This window comes from Octopus sinensis, linkage group LG11 (genome assembly GCF_006345805.1).
Source record: "Octopus sinensis linkage group LG11, ASM634580v1, whole genome shotgun sequence".
NCBI lineage: Eukaryota > Metazoa > Mollusca > Cephalopoda > Octopoda > Octopodidae > Octopus > Octopus sinensis.
Genome location: NC_043007.1, coordinates 74,048,817 through 74,069,117, shown reverse-complemented (window position 1 = coordinate 74,069,117; position 20,301 = coordinate 74,048,817). Strand labels below are relative to the sequence as shown.

General features: G+C 37.8%; 1 protein-coding gene across 2 annotated transcripts in view; it reads right to left on the bottom strand.

Moving 5' to 3' along the window:
• Positions 1-19,393, bottom strand: part of LOC115217169 (sodium/potassium/calcium exchanger 4-like) — a 217,029-nt gene extending 197,636 nt beyond the window's left edge. For both annotated transcript variants that reach the window (XM_029786794.2, XM_036507716.1), the window contains exons 1-2: positions 19,283-19,393; positions 16,208-16,290 (exon numbers count right to left, since the gene is read on the bottom strand). The gene's annotated coding sequence lies outside the window, so the exon portion shown is untranslated. The remainder of the gene's footprint in view (positions 1-16,207; positions 16,291-19,282) is intronic.
• Between the last annotated feature and the right edge of the window lie 908 nt (positions 19,394-20,301).

Below are 20,301 nucleotides of genomic sequence, written 5' to 3'. Positions count from 1 at the left end.
AAAATCTCGGACGCGTCATTATTTCATTTATTATACGTTGTCATGGAAACGTGTCAGCACTGAATGCAAATAGGAGTACATCAGCCAAAGATAATGGCTGCCAGCGAGAAGATCAGAACGAGGATGGTTCCACGTGGTCAATTTATTAGCTAGAAATAGATGCCAAATCTCCTTCAAATCGCACACTGGCGTCGTTTGTTGAGAAAAGAACACACTGAATACATCAGTGCCCAAGTGGTAATGACTAGAATATTTTTTATTGTTATAGATCTACTTGATCATCCTTGACCTAGGGCTAAACATCGAATCTCGATATTATAAATAATGCATTTAGTAACAATGCGTTATCTATATATATACAAGATTATATTATATATATATATATATATATATATATATATATATATATATATATATGTATGTATATATGTATATATATATGTATGTATATATGTATATATATGTATATGTTCTTTTATTTTTACTTGTTTTAGTTATTTGACTGTGGCCAAACTGTAGTACCGTCTTTTAATCGAAGAAATCGATCCCAGGACTTATTCTTTGTAAGCGTTGTACCTATTCTATCGAACTGCTAAGTCACGGGGACATAATCACACTAGCATCGGTCGTCAAGCGATGGCTGGGGTGACAAGCACACATACACAATATATATATATATATATATATAATATATATATATATAATATATACACGACAGGCTTCTTTCAGTTTCCCTCTACCAAATCCACTCACAGGTCTTTGGTCGTCCCGAGGGTATAGTAGAAAACACTTGCCCAAGGTGCCACGCACTGGGAGAGAACTCGGAGTCACGTGGCTGAGAAGCAAGCTTCTTACCACACAGCCACGCCTCCTATAGAATACATTAAAATATATTATGATTATCATATATTATGAATAATGTATTCATTGATACCTTATCTTATTCTTTTATCTTTTACGTATTTCAGTCATTAGAAAACTTCAGTCGAACGAATCAACCCCAGTACTGCTTTCTTTCTTTTTGTCTTTTAAGCGTGATACTTATTCTATCGGTCAATCTTGCCGAACCGCTAAGTTACGGGAACGTAAACACACTAACACCGGTTGTCAAGCGTTGGGAGGATAAACACAAGCACAAAGACACACACATATATACACACACTCATACACGTACGCACGCACATACATACCATACACACACACACACACACACACACGCACATACACACACATACACACACAGACACACACACACACACACACACACACACACACACACACATATATATGTATATATATATATATATATATATATATATATACGATAGGTTTCTTTCAGTTTCCGTTTACCAAATCCACTCCAACAGATTTGGTTGGCCAGGATCAATAGTAGAAGACACCTGCCCAAAGTTCCACGAGTGGGACTGAACCCAAAACCATATGGTTGGGAAGCAAACTTCTTCCCACACGGCCAAGCCTAAGCGAAAACCCATGGAAATTTTAGGTCGTATAAATCTCATTTGAATTTTGATGCATAAACTTCTAGATTTTTCACATTATCACTTCATTACATTCAGGGTTTCGGCTGTCTTCGATTTTTGCTCCATAGATTTAAGTTGTTGAATGCATAACAGTCGAGCACTTACAATAATATTGGTTTCAAATGCTGGCTGGCACAATGGGGAGTGGGTTAGTCGATGACATCGGCCCCAGTACTTGAACAGTACTTTATTTTATCGACCTCGGAAGGCAAAGTTGATTTCGGCGCAATTTAAACCCAGTTTGAAGAAATGCCGCTCAGCATTTTGACTGGCATCGTTGCAGATTCTGCCAGCTCGCCACCTCAATATTTTAGAAGTTATTTATAAATTTTTCTTGCGTTCCTTTATAAGTACCATTCCCACCATCATCATCATCATCATCATCATCATCATCATCATCACCACCACCACCACCACCTGACCACCACTGACCACCACCACCACCACCACACCACCACCACCACCACCATCACCATCATCATCAGCAGCAGTAGCAGCATCACCATCATCATTATCATCAACATCGCCCTCTTCATCATCATCATCATCATCATCATCACTACTGTTCTACTTTTCAGAGACGACAGTGTGGTTAAGAAAGAACTACTTTTCACAGCCACGTGATTCCAGGTTCGATCCCATAGTATGGTACTTGATCAGATATGTTTCATCGTACCTTCTGATCGACCAATTAGAAATCTTCATAGTCCTTGTCTGCTTTCAGTCATTGAATTACAGCTATGTTGGGGGCAACACCTTCAAATGATTTTAGTCGATTATATCTATATATCTTTAACCGAGTTCTTATTTTATCGATCTCTATTTATCAAATTGCTAAGTTACCTTAATAGCAGAAACGGACGCAACTTGACAAACCAGTTTCCTCTGGTATACACAAACATAAACGCACGCTTACACACACACACACACACACACACACACACACACACACACACACCACACACACACACATTGTGACAGAAGGGGCTATGAGTCAGAAGATTGCTTGGAGACACATGCTTAGACACATATCTTCACAGTAAGAAACTATTAGTAGCTCTTGTCGTTATATATGTATACCATATGTGTGTGCGTGCGCATGTATGGTGTGTAACGCACTTCCGCATAGTTTCCACCGAGCAAATTCCACTCACATGTTCAGTTCGATGCTACAATAGACGACACTTGTTTAAGGGTGCCGTGTATTGAAATCGAGCCGAATGTTACTTGGATGCAAAGCGCCAACTTTTGATCATGCTGCTATGCATGCACCTCAACAGCTAGTTAACTTTTCACTTGAGTAATTTAAAGGACTTCATCACAGGATCGAGCCATCTTTGCAGTGTGGTGACTAGTGTGCCTCAGTGACCCAGAGAGCTACACCAGCAAAGTGCATGCTCCAGGAAGGGCCCTCCCCCATGTTGGACAGGTGAAAGGATAGAGGCCGGATACTGCTTCCCTGAGGTGGAAATATGTTTGCATAGGGCCAATACCCCTTCCTAGAAAACAAATCATAGAAAGACATTGATGACAATTCAAAACCAACAACACTAAGGAGAGGAAGGTTTTCCCTCGAGGAAACATATAACGCGGCGCAGCAAAATCCGAAAGGAAGCTGTAGAGAGCTGAAAAAGCAGGGATTCAACTGGAGAGAACCCGGAATTTAGTCTGTATTTACGTTCTGAGTTAAAAATTCCGCCGAGGTCGGCTTTGCCTTTCATCCTTTCGGGGTCGATAAATTAACTACTAGTTACGCACTGGGATCAATGTAATCGACTTTATCCGTTTGTCTGTCCTTGTTTGAACCCTCTGTGTTTAGCCCCTTGTGGGCAATAAAGAAATAAGAAAAGGCAACCCGGAATCGAGAACAGGAAAAGAAATCGTAGATGGCTAATGCTCTGCAGGAGGCGAAGAGCTCATCAACGACAACAATCTGAAGGACTTTTAGTATAGGTGCTAAACTTCGATCGCAAGTTTTCCTTGGCCAACGTCATCTCCAATTACAGAGTGTTTGTTTTAAATAATAGACATTATCCATATCTATTATATAAAATCCGTTCTGTCTGTCTGTGTGTGTGTCTTCTAGGATCTCGGACATCCTCCATCCGATTGCGCTCAGATTTGATATGTAGATATCGACGGTATCAGGACGTGTATAAATTATGAAAAAAATTACAAAAATCGATTCCAGGTGAGAATGCGATCGATAAAGCCGTGGGAAGGTGCATTTGTAAAATCGTTTTTCTTGGAATAGAAAAAAAGTCTATCTTTATTTCTTCTTTTGCTGGTGTCTCAAATTTAGGTTAAATCAGTGTTTCTCAAAGGGGAGGCCTATGGGACGGTCGGACAAGTTGTTTTGAGAAAATTTGGTTTAAATGTTTGACAACTCAGCACCGTCCATTGGAGGGGGGCGTTTTGCTCGTATATTATAACTTCGCATCAGTATCGATAACTTTGATTCTCTTAATACTTTTCTCTATTTCACAATTTTTTCAATTTACTTCCGTTTAATCTATCTTGCTAATTCCAGTTTCTCTGTCAACAGACCAATAGCCATTCCGTTCCTCTTCGTCTGAAATCCCCTAATAAATACTTAAGCTAACTTGTCCAAAAAGAACCTCTGTAGTAATTAGAACTTATAACGATGTACTTTGTCTCTAATCTCTATAATTAATTTCGATAAAACGTTTCCCTGTTATTACTCAAACTGTTGTAATAAGTAGCTAAACTCCATTCAAATGTTACTCTACTATCTTAAAATGGATGTCTTCGGTAATATAAGTTTGAACATAGTATCAAACACCGGATGTTTCGAATATTAGATTTGTGAATTATGTTAGAAGAGGAGGCAAGTTGGTCACGATTTGAACGCTTTTAAGTGTGGAATCCGCAGCAAACAATTATGTGGGTCGCCTCTAGTCATTCGGCCAATAGCCTTGCCTTGTTTTAGCTCAGCCTGATCAGAGCTGAGATGGAGCTATACAACAATAACACCTACAATAACAACAGCAACAACAGATGTTTTCCATTTAGGAAAAAGTGTATGTAGTCAATCAAATCAATTTTACTATATTACAGGCATTGGGTAATTTTCCAGGGGTGACCTCTGCATGAAGAACATATTGTTAAGCGCAGTATGGTATACATAATGTGGCGAATTAAAAAGAGTGTTCAATCAATCAAGCCAGTAATGAGAAAGAAACTCATTCTCGTTAATGACATTTGTTGTTAAGGGAGCCAAGGGAGAAAATTCTAAAATATGAATTGATTAAAAATTAAATAGATAGATACAGTTGGGAGTTAGTCTGATCTTCGTTATGTTACAGTAAAGTTCTAGTAATTACATGTTTACATTAATTAACATACATTTATCGTAATTATTAAAATGTCGGACTCACTGCATATTGTTTTTCTCCATTGAATTGTTTTTCTGTTCAAATTTCGAAGTTCTCTCCTTTGCCACTCTAAGCAAGAAAATTATCATTAACGCTAATGAACTTTTATTTTTATTACTTTCATTACAATATTTTTCCTCACTAAATTAAATATGCTAAATTCAACTTAGTATAAGGTTGTCAGATAAATTCGTCCTTCCCCTACCATTTATTTTAATTCTTTCCAATATCATTTAAATTAAGACAAAAAAAAATCATTTTTATCATAGTATTTTATGTATTTGTAGCTCTGTCCTTCTTCTGTGGTGGAAGCACTCCGTCGGTTACGACGACGAGGGTTCCGGTTGATCCGATCAACGGAACAGCCTGCTCGTGAAATTAACGTGTAAGTGGCTGAGCACTCCACAGACACGTGTACCCTTAACGTAGTTTTCGGGGATATTCAGCGTGACACAGAGAGTGACAAGGCCGGCCCTTTGAAATACAGGTACAACAGAAACAGGAAGTAAGAGTGAGAGAAAGTTGTGGTGAAATAGTACAGCAGGGATCACCACCATCCCTGCCGGAGCCTCGTGGAGCTTTAGGTGTTTTCGCTCAATAAACACTCACAACGCCCGGTCTGGGAATCGAAACCGCGATCCTACGACCGCGAGTCCGCTGCCCTAACCACTGGGCCATTGCGCCTCCACAATGTCCTTCTTCTACAACTTTTGCTAATCATTTCTTTTTTAATTTGAACAAATTTTGCCTTTTTTCCAGACATATGGCAATAGAGCGCCAAGAAGAAAAGGAAAAAGAAGAAAGGACGAACGAATTTATCTGACAGCCAAATATATTAGTGTTACTCATTTTATCTCAGAATAAAAAATAAGCTAGCCATCAGCAAATTTGAACTGAGAACGTAAAAATTCAAAACTAAATGTTGTAAAAGAGAAAACCACAACAAATCATTACTGCAAGCCTACTGCCCTCTCTTCCTCACTCATTAATTACTCCCATACAGACCCATATCTCTCTATTGGAACTTCTGGCATTTTACCTAACTTTGTTAGTATTTTTCTTTCAATAGTCATTGATCTAACTTTGGTGTTGTACTTGCTAAAATGCTAGAATGCTGCAATTACGGTTTTAGCACAGTTATAGTGCATATCAATATCATTGCTGTTGGTGTTACTTAATGATATGATATAGCCGCTCTCTGCATAACGGGAGTTGGAGGGAACCATATCTTAGCGTCACATATTCAATAAGATGAAGCTATTTTTGGTATTGAATAAACCCAGTCAATTCTACTTCAGCACAACTTGCAGTACAAGATAGGACAATCGAATTAAGCGTTTACATGGTGTCTTCAGCATTGACCTTCGATCGATATAATAATGTTAGATGTGGTTATTGATTAGGCCCTGTGTCAGCCCTACAGGAGCAGACGAATGATCAAAGACATCCCAGCTGGGATTATACTATCTTGTCTTTCTTCTTTCTCAGACAAAATATAACATGTACTACGTCATCAAATGTGTCCTTGATTTTTTGTTTGTTTCAAGGGTGTTAGACAAGAAAGATTTAGCTTCCCCGTGGTGCATAATGAAATTATATATATATATAGTTAATCGAAACATGAAAACAGAAAAAGAAAACACAACAACGCGAAGACGTGGAACAAGTATTGTGTTATTGGATGCGTAGTAGGAAAGGAAAGAAAGAAGGAGGATTTAACGTTTCGAGCGGAGCTCTTCGTCAAAAACATAGGAAAAGGAAAGATCCAAGGAAGGGAAGACGGAAGAAAAAAATCGTCAACGATACATACGCGATCACATATTGAATATATATATATATATATATATATATATATATATATTTGGTAGGTAGGTTCTACCTATCTACCAAGCATTCACAAAGGAAGAGACAGAGACAGACAGACAATTTGAAGACTATGGAAATATTTACAAAACATTTCACTTAATCTTTTTCTCCAATCGAATTGTTCTTCTTATTTTACTCTTAGTTGAAAAAATTTTAGCATTTCTACCTTGTCTTATTTTCTTTAAACATATCAAGTAGTGTTACTTTTTACCTTCTACATATATATATATGTGAGTGTTTGTGTATGTGTAAAGATATATATATGTGTATATATATATATATATATATATATATATATATATATATATATATACATAGAGATACACAAACACGCACCCGCGCACACACTCACTCACACTCACATGCACATATATATATACATACATATCATCATCATTATTGTACCACCAGATACAAAGCATGGTGTGTATAGTAATGTGTCATGCCTGTGAAGAAGAAGAAGAAGAAGAAGAAGAAGAAGAAGAAGAAGAAGAAGAAGAAGAAGAAGAAGAAGAAGAAGAAGAAGAAGAAGAAGAAGAAGGTGATGATGATGATTTTAGTTAATTATAGCCTTAGAAATGCTCTTTCACTGTGTCTTCTTCCCCATCCACCCCTTTACATTTTACCCATGTACAATCTATTCCTGCTTTTCATACTCGAGGTACAACTTAGCAATGACTTCTCCAAACATTCTGTGCCCTCGACTTTATCATCTTCAAAATATTTTCTTACTCATCATCACCGTCATCACCACCACCACCACCACAACAACAACAACAGCACCATCTTAATCATCACCACCACCACCACTATCATCATCATCATCATCATCATCAACCCCCGGACATAATTGTCTCGAGAGCTAGGACTCATAAGGCCCGTTTACTTGGTTTCCATGGCGATAGGTGACCGAAACACAACTTTCCCTACGGAACGGAACAGCAGTCTTTGGCAGGATCACTCATTTACAGCTGAGTAAATTGGAACAACGTGAAACGAAGTGTTTTACTCATGAGCTCACCGCACCACCCGGTCCGGGATTCGAAACCCCGGTCTTGCGGTCGTGAGTGCAACACTCTGGGTCACATGCCTTTACTCCCTTCGCCCATATATCTCTCGTTTCATTCCTTCTAACATTCTTAGTGGTCTTGTGCGCTCTGTTAATAATCTTAGAGATTGCTTTTTGTCAGTCTCTTGATAAAGAGTTTTTCCCGAAACAGAATATTTTTTCTCTAATGGATTTGACTTTTAAAAACTTTATTGAACCGATTTTGGTTTACAGTGATCCCTCGTTTATCGCGGTAGATTGGTTCCGAGACCGGCAGCGATAACTGAATTTCCGCGAAGTAGGGACACCATATTTACAGTATTTATTTAACGTGTATTTGGACTTTTAAAACCCTCCCTGTACTGTTAACAACCCACCCATTACAGTAGTCTATTAATAGCAAGGACAACAGTTAAGCAATAACACTTTAGATTTAAAAAAATAAAGATTGTTACTGTACTCAACAGGAAAGGAGTTGAAGTAAAATTTGAATGATGATGGTGATGAATTTGCTGTGCAGTAGAAATGATGATGAAGCTGACGGCAGTGCCCTTTCTTGGGCGAGAAAGCTTGAAGCGATATGGCCGCTAGAGAGAGACAAGAGAAGATGCTGCGGATCTGAGCATCGGTCAAAGTACCAATCACAGGCCAGATTACAAAATAGAAAGCTGTGATTTGTCGTCTCCCTCCATTGCACCAATCACATCCCGTCTAAAGTTCAAATACCCCTGTATATGCTTTTTTGCTATTTTAAGCTTGTTTTGTTGTTCCTAGACTAGGAAATAACATTAATTATTGATATTTTAATAGATTTAATGAAAAAATTTAGGTGTTCATATATATATATATATTAAAAATCCGCGAAGTCGTGAATCCGCGATAGTTGAGCCGCGAAGTAGCAAGGGATCACTGTACACGGTCTACCACTACTGGTTCTCTAAAAATTTATTTTAAACTGGAATTAATATATAAAAAATCGTAATTCTTTTTTACATGTTTAACTCTTCTCAATATGTTATGAAAGCTTCATTTCGTGGGATTTTCCTGTAGAAGAAACTTGAAGAATATGAAATCTTTTTGTTTCGTATGGTGGCTTTCACTTATCTCTACCATTCTACAGATGTTTGGAGCGACAATGTAATATGCTCTTGAACAAGCTCAGTGCCTAATAGAGGTGGGAGGAAAGACCAATGAAATTCTAGTCAAGAACTGTTGTTGTTGAAATCAACACCTCCCCTCCTTCTCTTCCTTTTCTTCCTCTTCCTCAGCCCCCTTTCTCCTCCTCCCTCCTCCCCACCTCCTCCTTCTCCTCCCCATTCAAGACTGTGCGGCCCGTGTCTATGTTACAAGAAAAATATGGATAGAAACCCTTTCTACTATGGGCACAAGGCCTGAAATTTGTGGGCGGGGCTAGTCATTTTTTAAAATCAACCCCTAGAGTGATGAAAGTCGACTTCGGCAGAATTTGAACTCAGAACATTTAAACGGTCGAAATGCCGCGAAGCATTTTGTCCGGCGCATTAATGATTCTGCCATCTCACCACCTTAAAAATATGGGTATTAATGAACAGGGCCAACAGTTGTTTATGCTTTTATCCTTACAAATGCTGTTAAAATCTATTAAATAAATACGATATTTTGGATTAAGTTTTGATGGCCCTTAATGTCCATTACAGTACTTATTTTTCATTTTAAATCTGGCACTTATCCTATCGTTTTCTTTTACCGAACCACTAAGTCACAGGAACGTAAACAAACAAACACCGGTTGTGAAGCGGTAGCAGGGGGTACGAACTCAGGAACAAACATACTTACACAGAAGCCGATAGGCTTCTGCACAGTTTCCATTTACCGAATTCACTCACAAGGCATTGGTCGGCCCGAGACAATAGTAGAAGATACTTACTCAGGGTACCGCAGAGCGGGGAGTAAACCTGAAACCACGTGCTGCAAAGTGAGCTTCTTAATTACACAACCTATAACCTATATATAATATAGGTTTCAATTTTGAGCACAAGGTCAGCAATTTCAGGGTACTGGTCAAGTCGATTACTAGTAATTATTTTATTGACGTCGAAAAGAGATCGAAGACGAAGTCGACGTAGGCTGAATTTGAACTCAGAACGTAAAGACGGACGAAATACCTACTTCTTTACTACCCACAAGGGGCTACACACAGAAGGGATGAACAAGGACAGACAAACGGATTAAGTCGATTATATCGACCCCAGTGCGTAACTGGTACTTATTTAATCGACTCCGAAAGGGTGAAAGGCAAAGTCGACCTCGGCGGAATTTGAACTCACAACGTAGCGGCAGACGAAATACCGCTAAGCATTTCGCCCGGCGTGCATACGATTCTGCCAGCTCACCGCCTTCCTAATAAGTGAATTTAAAAACAATAAAAACAACAACAACAACAACAACAGAAAATGCCGAAAATTACGACTGTCCATGTTGTGTTATTTTGTTTCAGATATTTTTGTGCAAATGTACAAGAGAGGAAAAGTTTTTTTGATTGAATAAAGAATACAGATTTACAGATACATTATCAGTCATTATTCCAAACACATGTACTTCTAGTAATATGATATTACAAACAGAAATTTAGCATATTGAATGACTATTTCCCTTATATAATCGATACTTTCTTCGCCTTCCTCTATTGGTATAACAATATGAAGTTTCAGGGAATATTTGGTGTAGAATTAACAGCAGAACGTTTGGTGAATTCAGTTTGTTTTCTCTCTGTTTTACCATCATATTGTAATGCATAGCAACTGTTATTACTACTACTACTACTACTACTACTACAGTTACTACTACTACTACTACAATTACTACTACTACTACTACTACTACTACTACTACTACTACTACTACCACCACTACTGTATGTCTGGAGTGCGGAGATTTCGTCGACAACAGTTGGCCGAAGAGTGTTGAGAGGATAAGCGTTAAGATGGATTGATGGATGGATGGATGGATGGATGGATAGATGGATGGAACAGATGAATTTATGGAAAGATGGATGAATGAATGGTTGGATGGGTAGGTGAATGGATGGATGGATGGATGGATGGATGAGTAGACGGTTGTATGGATGGAAGGATGGAAGGATGGATGGTTGATTTGATGGGTAGATGGACGGTGGACGAATAGATGGGTGGACTGATGGATGGATAAATGGATGGATGGATAAATAAATGGATAAATATAAGTATACAGCATGGATAAGATGTAAGAAAAATTGATTTTAATGCTGTAAATGAATCCACCCAGAGTAAATACTAATGCTCTGCTAATTATTCCTGGGTACTCCATATAGTACCCCATACCTAAGAATAACTGCATACCTAAGAATAACTGCATACCTAAGAATAACTTTCTTTTTAAGGACTAAAAAGTACTTCAGTTATGCTCAGATACTGGCGCACTATAAACAGTGCCGTCTTAATGTATGGGCTATTCGGCACTTATCTTGGGTCGTCTCAAGTTTAAGGACCCAATGCCTGCCTATCTAACTTTCAGTTTATAGTTGAGTTATAAGGGCCCCAGGACATTGCTATGCCATGAGCCAACACTGCTGCTGAGGTGACCCTGTCTCTAAGGTTTAAGTAAGACAGAGTAACGCAAAATTGACCGATATAATAAGGACCAGGCTTAAAAAATAACTCCTAGAATCGATTTGTTTGACTAGAATCCTTCAAGCTGATGCCCCAGCATGGCCGCTGTCTAACGACGGAATCAGGATGGAAATAAAAGACAAAACACACACACACACACACACACAGGCGACGTAGACAGAGATATATACTCTCACACAACTCTACGCACGTGATGGGAGAACCGGTATCTTCTGGTGTAGGGATTTCACGTAAACAAAAAACTCAGTAGTTACACCAATTAATTAAAATTCGATGCCGCTTTCAAAGGTCACCTTTACTATCTTTAAAAGAAGCAAGACTACGTTGGATAACATAATTAGTTCTGTACACATTATCTGAAAATAGATGGGATTGGTCATAGGTGGAACTCATGTGATCATAAATCTGCTGGATCAAAGTCGTCCTGGGGTTAAACTACAGCATAAAATTTATAACCCGATTATACTTTTACATGCATAAAGTTTGTCTCTGTGAAATGTATATATATTATAACGTTTATTTTTTTTTTCAATCATTATACTGTGGCCATACTGGAAAGTCTTAGTCGAAGAAATCGTCACCAGTATTTTTTTTTTTTTTTTAGTCTGGTCACTTATTCTCTCGATCACTTTTACTGAAGCCGCTAATTTACGGGAACGTAAATAAAAAAAACACCGGTTATTAAGCGGTGGAGATGATTGGGGCGGAGGTGGCAAATACAGGCACACATACATAAATACATAAATATACATATATTATAAATACATACTTACATATATATATATATATAATACACACACACACACACGTATGTATGTGTGTATATATATATCTTTTACTTGTTTCACTCATTAGATTGCGGCCATGCTGGGGCACCGCTTTCAAGAATTTTAATCGAACGAATCGACGCCTATACGTTTTCTTAAGCCTTGTACTTATTCTATCGGACTCTTTAACTGAACCGCTAATCTATGGGGTCGTAAACACACCAACGTTGACTGTCAAGCGGTAGTGGGAAACAAACACAGATACGAACACACAAACACACACACACACACACACACACACACACACACACACACACATGTATATATACGACGGGCTTTCACACAGTTTCCTTGAACCAAATTCACTCACAAGGCATTATTCGGCCCGGGGCTATATTAGAAGATACTTACTCAGCGTGCCACGCAGTGGGGTTGAACCAGAAATCACGTGGTTGCCAAGCGAACTTCTTAACCACATAAGCAAGTCTAATTATAGATAAAAACATGTATAAAACGTAAAGTATTCGATTTTGCGGTCAATTGTATGTGTGTACCTGATCACCCGCTGATGGTTCACTCTATGCTTTTCTCCCAAATTCTATCGAACATTATATTTAGTGCTTGATAATGGAAGTTAATAGTTTCCTTAATTGTGAACAAATATTTGTTCCAAGCAAATGTGACCTACGAAATTATTTATGTTCTGCATTAAATTATATAGAAAGCATAATTGTATTCCGTGAATATAGAAACACATTTAAAATAATAAAAAAAATCTATACCATTCGTTAGTTGAAATGTATCACACTCTTAGATGTTCCTTTGAGCTACGGATGGCTTTTCAAATGCCTGTTTGTTGTAGTTATAATTGATATCGGTAAACTATATAGTTAAAATCGATTTTACTTACACTGTATTGATGACATATTGATCAATGAATTGTTACAATATATTATTGTGAACTCCTGACGAATGATCACTGAAAAGGTATTCCGCTAAAGGAGATAGAATCGAAATAATGGTTGTTATTTTTATTTCATTTTATATTGCAATTGAGAAATGATAGCGTCGTTGGCAACATGCTTCCACAGTAGGACAGTTATTAGTTTATAGCATTTGTGAGAGCGACGAGAGAGTGTTTAGTAATTTAGCTTCCTTACAACATAGCCATATGTTTCAACTATCGTCTCTTCGGAGAAACTACATTTGAAACATCTAGCCATAGATAGAATCGAAATAATGGTTGTTATTTTTATTTCATTTTATATTGCAATTGAGAAATGATAGCGTCGTTGGCAACAGGCTTCCACAGTAGGACAGTTATTAGTTTATAGCATTTGTGAGAGCGACAAGAGAGTGTTTAGTAATTTAGCTTCCTTACAACATAGCCATATGTTTCAACTATTGTCTCTTCGGAGAAATAACATTTGAAACATCTAGCCATGTTGAAAAGAAATTTCAAAATATTATACACTTGCTACTTTTATAATATTGAGTTCTATCGTTAATATAGATTAATACGAACACTCGAATAAGGATTGATGCCAAGATAACAAAATAAATTTGTATTTTATTGAGTTGATCAATAAAATAATTAATCGAAGTTACAATTGCTCGAACAACAAATGAATATATTTGAATATTTGAATATGCTTTAAAGGAAATGCTATATAAGGACTTTAAAGTTTTTGTTAAGATGTTATACAATATATATATATATATATATATATATATATATATATATACGCACACACACACACATACACACACATACACACATACATATAAACTGCTATTGGTAACTGCTTATGTGTGTATGTGCCTGTTATGTCTTTGCATAGTGTAAAAAATCACCTGATTTTAGACGATTGATATGACCTTAGCGACACACATGGTATCTATCTATCTGTCTGTCTGTTTGTCTGTCTCTCTGTTTGCCTGTCCTGTCTAGCCATGTATTCACACACACGCACATTCACACATGCATACACGCGCACATTCACACATACATGTGTATGTATAATTATATATATGCATGTGTGTATAAACATCTATTTATGTATGCCTATATGCAGTATGTATGTATGTATGTATGTATGTATGTATGTATGTATGTATGTATGCATGCATGTATGCATGCATGTATATTTGTATGTATGTATATATGTATGTATATTTGTATTTGTATGTATGTATGTATGTATGTATGTATATTTGTATTTGTATGTATGTATGTAGCATGTATGTATGTATGTATGTATGTATGTATGTATGTATGTACGCACGTACGTATGTATGTATGTATGTATACTTGTTCATTACCTAAACTCCTGAGAAGCCATGCCATGCTTCAAAAATATGCTGACATAATTTCATCGATGCATGACGGAACCTTTTGAGGGGAAGTCTAGTGAAGTTGCTGAAAGCGTCCCTTCTGTTTTTGTTTGATGGTATTATATCATGGGGTAAATTTCTGCAAGGAGTATTTTGATAAATACAGTGGGTAGAATATAAGACGTTAACCGACTCAGATTATGCTGACGACTTAGTCGTGAGTACCAGGACAACAGAAGAAATGTGGCGAATATTGAATCGTAAGAGAGAGAAACCAGATTGGCATGATTACTAACTACTCAAAGGCAGAAACGATGAATTTAGATTATGCCAGTTTACCTAATTACAGTATTGAAGAAGAAATAATAAAGGCGCAGGAGTGGCTGTGTGATAAGTAGCTTGCTAACCAACCACATGGTTCCGGGTTCAGTCCCACTGCGTGGCATCTTGGGCAAGTGTCTTCTGCTTTAGCCCCGGGCCAACCAATGCCTTGTGAGTGGATTTGGTAGACGGAAACTGAAAGAAGCCTGTCGTATATATGTATATATATATATATATATATATATATATATATATATATATATATATATATATATATATATATATATGTGTGTGTGTGTGTGTGTGTGTGTGTGTGTGTGTGTGTGTGTGTGTGTGTATGTGTTTGTGTGTCTGTGTTTGTCTCCCTAGCATTGCTTGACAACCGATGCTGGTGTGTTTACGTCCCCGTCACCTAGCGGTTTGGCAAAAGAGACCGATAGAATAAATACTGGGCTTACAAAGAATAAGTCTCGGGGTCGATTTGCTCGACTAAAGGCGGTGCTCCAGCATGGCCGCAGTCAAATGACTGAAACAAGTAAAAGAATAAAAGAATAAAAGAATAACTTCAAGACTTTGAGGGTTATAGTTGCAAGTAATATCTCCCTTGGTTTGGTGTTTGATGAAAGAATTAACAAAGCAGAACGAGCAATTTTAATGTTATAATTTTTATCGAAGTCCAACTGCTTCTCCATATATACCAACATTAAATTTTCGCTTTATTCTTGCTAAGATCAATATTACTTTATGGACATCCGTCTCGGCACAGCATGACTGTATTTGATGCTAAATTCCTTGCATAAGAAAGTTTGTTTATGAATGATGCAGTGGAAGAAACAATAGAAATCATGTTCTGTAATGTCTACAAGCATCCAAGAAAAAAAAAAATCAACACATGATACCGGCCAACATAGTGAAGAAATGATTAATGTATTGTGCAACAGAAATACTTGATCGCTGACCACTGGGGAAATTATATAAAGAGAAGTAGTAGTCATGGGTTCTTGTTTGAGGTCAACGGTGTACTACATTGTTATAATAGTAAATAGACTTAAACATACCATACACAGCAAGTAGGAGGATATTATACCCGCCGTACAGCACATACCAGAAGTTGTTGAGAATTTAAAGGAATACCTAATAACCAACTTTGCAATAAAATTTAACATCCAAGAGAGTAGAAAAAACTCCGTTCCTATACATGAGTATTTAGCTAAAAAAAAAATCAAAGAAACAGATACACCACGTCGTCCGTTTACATCTAAAGCAAAAAATAAGTTCATGTACTTACATGGAGACAGCGAATGTTGACACAGACAGAATAGGTCGGTGGTAAAATCCTAATCTAGAATTTCATTTAAGATTTTTTCTTTCCTGAAAATAAAGCATCAGATAAAAAAAGTCTACAGAATAAAACAAACACGTGTCAACATCATGTAATGTAACAACATTAATATAACAAGTAATAGGACAATATATGCAGAAACTCATCACATATATCGGATACCACACCTATCAAAAATACATAGACTAAACATAAGTGTATTATAATAAACAAATACATACTACACAATAGATGAACACATAATTGAAAACCTCGTAAAGCAAAATATAAAATGCATTAACAACCAGCCCATAAACAATCAGTAATAATACATACATACATGTGCGAGGGTGTGTGTGTTTGTATGTGTGTGTGAACAGAAAGAAAACTAACATTAAAAGCCGTTCTATCAACAAAAAATCCCAAATATGTAAATAAGCGATGAATGACCAACGCCATTTATAAATTTGATGGCAGACGTGAAAATTGAAAATTTCATAACTATTACAAATTTTGGCACACGACTAGCAAATTTCGGGGGAAGGGTAAGTCGACTACTGTCCAACTGGTACTTATTTAATCTTCTCCGAAACAATGAAAGGCAAAGTCGACCTCGTCGGAATTTGAACTCAAAACGTAATGACAGAGGAAATGTTGCCAAGCATTTTCTCCGGTGCGGTAACGATTGTTATTTCTTTATTGACCACAACGGGCTAAACACAGAGGAGACGAACATGGACAGACAAAGGGATTAAGTGCGTAACTGGTACTTAATTTATCGACCCCGAAAGAATGAAAAGCAAAGTCGACCTCGGCGGAATTTGAACTCAGAACGTAACAGCAGACAAGATACCTATTTCTTTACTACCCACAAGGGGCTAAACACAAAGAGGACAAACAAGGACAGACAAACGGATTAAGTCGATTATATCGACCCCAGTGTGTAACTGGTACTTATTTAATCGACTCCGAAAGGATGAAAGGCAAAGTCGACCTCGGCGGAATTTGAACTCAGAACGTAAAGACAAACGAAATACCTATTTCTTTAATACCCACAAGGGGCTAAACACAGAGAGGAGAAACAAGAAAAGACAAACGGATTACGTCGATTACATCGACCCCAGTGCGTAACTGGGACTTAATTTATCGACGCCGAAAGGATGAAAGGCGAAGTCGAGCTCGGCGGAATTTGAACTCAGAACGTAACGGCAGACGAAATACTGCTAAGCATTTCGCCCGGCGTGCTAACGTTTCTGCCAACTCGCCACCTTAATTAGAACCATTATATTGGCATTAAAGTTCGATACTCTCCTGCCATGGACAACAAGGAGCAGCTGCAATGTAGTACACCACAAAGTACAATATAAGACTAGATACGAAAACTCAGATCTTTTTGGTTTGAACGGCAGTTTTTTAAAATAATTTCCACGTAACTAAAAAATTTTAAATTTCGTATATTGGTAGAATGTGTTTATAAAACATCTTTTTCTCTTGGCTTTATTGAGAAAATTCTATAGTTTGTAAGATATTTGTTGTTTTTATTTTCTTCAATTTCTGCAATTTCAACCAATCAGTGACGTCTATTGAGGCAAATAAAAAACATTCTGTGCCGTATGAATATGTCCCACGTTTAAGAAACAGATTGAGTTTATTTACATTTGTGAAGAAAAAAAGATACCCTTCCCCCCACCCCTAACCCTAACTCTAACCCTAATCCTAAAACAGATTGGAATGCAATAGATCGATGCTAGGGTCATAATTATGGGTGACAATTTCATATGACACCGCTAGAAAAAACTGCCGTTCAAACCGAAAAGATCCAAAACTCTAACGTACAACATAGTTACACTGTTATAGAAATTTCCAGAAAATAGACAAATAAGGCCGGGTGTAACAATCATATCACATAATACAATACTGAAATGAAGAGTAGGACAACGTCCAGTAGTCGCAAGCAAAACTTAACCTCTGACTGTTGGTGTATAAATTGAACGAGCAAAATGTAAATTCTAGCAAAAAAAACGTCTACACCAATTATACTGGGTTTGCCTATTACTAAGATACAACAAGCACTGGACTTGTCTACTTCACAGAAACAGAAACACACTTGTCAGCACCTGTTCAATCTAATGACAAGTCAATGAAAGATTAAAGACGTTGTGGTTGAATTCTGGGACTTAACTGTTCCGAATAAACTATGAGAAATCCATATAGAAATACGAAAACTCTTTAATAAAATATGTTATAACCAGGACACAGTAATGTATTCTAAGCAACGTGGGTAAAATGCTGTTTCCACAATCCCCCCCCTCTCTCTCTCTCTCTCTCTCTCTCTCTCTCTCTCTCTTTCTCTCTTGCTCGCTCTCTCTTTCTCTCTCACACACACTCTCTCTCTTTTTCACGCATACTCTCTCTCGCTCTCTCTCTTTCTCACACACACTCTCTCTCGCTCTCCCCAATGTTTTTGTTTTGTCTGTCCTCGTATCGTCCCCTCTTTTTCTCAACCTTATGGTGAATAAAAAATTCTCTTTCTTTCTCTCTCCCCATATGTCTTTGTGTTTGTGTGTGTGTTGTGTGTGTGTGTCTGTGAGTGTGTGTGTGTGTGTGGGTGTGTGGTGTGTGTGTGTGTGTGTGTATGGGTGTGTGTTGTGTGTGTGGGTGGGTGTATGTGTGTGTATGTGCGTGCGTGTGTGTGAGACAAATGGACACACTAGTTCTTCACACGGGGCACACTAGATCCGTCTAAGCGAGGTACATTTTCTTGAAAGCGCTCAATAACCCAACATCACAAGAATTCATTAGAAGCGCGGCAGAAGTCCAAGTAAAAGAAATAGAATTTTTAAAAAATTAAGTATAAACTTCCCAATACGGTTTCGATGTACTGGACACGTTTCATCAGGCAGAGCAGGAGAGCAGGTTTGAGACCGATTCGTGTATATAAGATACATTCAGTTAACAAAAGGTTGATGTAAAGCGACAGGAATGAACTGTGGCCCGGTACACAAACGTAGATAGCTTCTTCTCAAAGCTCAAGGTACACACCATACACTCCTGTCGAGAACTGGGACTGATGACGGAAGGAGTAAATTTCGCAACGAGTTCAGGTTTTCGGTGAGAATCTCCCGGCAAATTTCATAATTGATTGCAATCATGTCAAAGAAATAATAGACTGTTCGGCGAATTTTTTTCCAAATTTTCCGGCGTTTTGCAAATGAATGGTCACCGAGAACGCTCATTCGCTCGAACTGAGACTTAAACCGGTTTTCAAACGCGTGTGTCTTTCAAAATTTTGTGTTCAACCTCAAGAAAATCCGCCAAGAGTTTAAAGGAAGTATTTTGAGTTCCTCCGTTGTAGATTTACGGATTTTTTTTCCTAAAAAATTTTAAACTGGCACACTGCTTGAATTTGTCAAATGTCGTAAAAATCGCAGCGATGTTTGCAGGACTACGAGAGAAAAACTTCGAGTAATAATTGAACAGAACGAAGTAGAATGACTGTTTAGGTTGGCAGCTAATGATCATCAAGCTGTTCACGAGTTTCTGTTGAACAGAACAATCGCAGTAAGTGCAGGTCGGAATAAATTCTTAAACACACACACACACACACACACACACACACACACACACACACACACACACACACACAAGCGCGCACGCACGCACGAACACACACTCAAGCTACTTATATATATACATACATGCATACATACTTACATACATACATATATATTTCTTTATTACCCACAAGGGGCTAAACATAGAGGGGACAAACAAGGACATACAAAGGGATTAAGTCGATTACAGCGACCCCAGTGCGAAACTGGTACTTTATTTATCGACCCCGAGAGGATGAAAGGCAAAGTCGACTTCGGCGGAATTTGAACTCAGAACGTACAGACAGACGAAATACTGCTAAGCATTTCACCCGGCGTGCTAACGATTCTGCCAGCTCGCCGCCTTAACATACATACATATATACCTAGGCGAAGGAGTGGCTGTGGTAGGTAGCTTGCTTACCAACCACATGGTTCCTGATTCAGTCCAACTGCGTGGCACCTTGG